A 1,052-nucleotide genomic window follows, 5' to 3' on the forward strand; every position below is an offset into this window, starting at 1 on the left:
CAACACCCTTTCTTTCAGGTACCCTCCACCCCACAGCCATGTCCTGCTACGACCTCTGCCGCCCCTGCAGTGGGGGACCCACCCCGCTGGCTAACAGCTGCAACGAGCCCTGTGTCAGGCAGTGCCAGGACTCCCAGGTCGTCATCCAGCCTCCCGCCGTGCTGGTCACCCTGCCGGGGACCCATCCTCAGCTCCTTCCCCCAGAACACCGCCGTCGGATCCTCCTCATCAGCTGCCGTGGGCAGCGCCCTCAGCGCCCAGGGAGTGGCCATCTCCTCCGGCGGCTTCGGCTTCGGAGGCCTGGGCTGCTTCAACGGCGGCAGAGCCCGCTACCCCTGCTAAGGGCCTGCGCCCACACCCTCACACCAACCACCTGCACCCTGCAAGGCGCCTCACGCACTGACCTCACGTCTCTGTGTCACCTATGGCCCAAGGGCTCACCAGCCATGGCTCCTCTTTTCATGGCAGAAAACAAGCAAGCAGGGAACAGCCTCAGACCATGCTGCCTGGGAACATGAGTGCAGTAACTTCCTTCTGTCTTTGCACTTCAAATTGTGCTCTTTCCACTTGGCGATCACCAAGTGGATCCTTCCTTTCCGTGTCTTTTCCTCAATAAAGATCTCATGCATGCCAGCTTCAGATTCCTCCTCTCCATTCCTCCGCGTGATGCCCCTTCCACTTCATCCACTACAAAGACACGGCATTAGAAACCGTCATGTCTGCTACAAGAGGGCTCCAAGACCTCCTCTTGCAACCATGTCACTCACAAGAGCTTTGGTAGCTAGCACATAGCCTTCGTGACATAAGAACTTATCAACGCCTACACTAATAAATTCTTGACCACTTTGAGGCCCTTCTGCCCATGCTCGCTCGTACAACTTCTCTGGCTCAGCACACACTCCATTTCTTCTCTTCCCAGGCAGGATTCTCTCATGGTTACAACAAACATGGTCACAGAATCATTTCTCTTACCAGTATTTTCTTTACCTCCTATAGTACAATGGCCCTACTCAAGCCCAGTCAGGAATTGCAGCCTGTCCATAATCGATTCC

General features: G+C 55.7%; 1 pseudogene; it reads left to right on the forward strand.

Moving 5' to 3' along the window:
• The first annotated feature begins 13 nt into the window (after nt 1-13).
• On the forward strand, nt 14-1,040 carry LOC109364812 (annotated as a pseudogene).
• The last annotated feature ends 12 nt before the right edge of the window (nt 1,041-1,052 follow it).

Source organism: Meleagris gallopavo, unplaced genomic scaffold, assembly GCF_000146605.3.
Source record: "Meleagris gallopavo isolate NT-WF06-2002-E0010 breed Aviagen turkey brand Nicholas breeding stock unplaced genomic scaffold, Turkey_5.1 ChrUn_random_7180001924176, whole genome shotgun sequence".
NCBI lineage: Eukaryota > Metazoa > Chordata > Aves > Galliformes > Phasianidae > Meleagris > Meleagris gallopavo.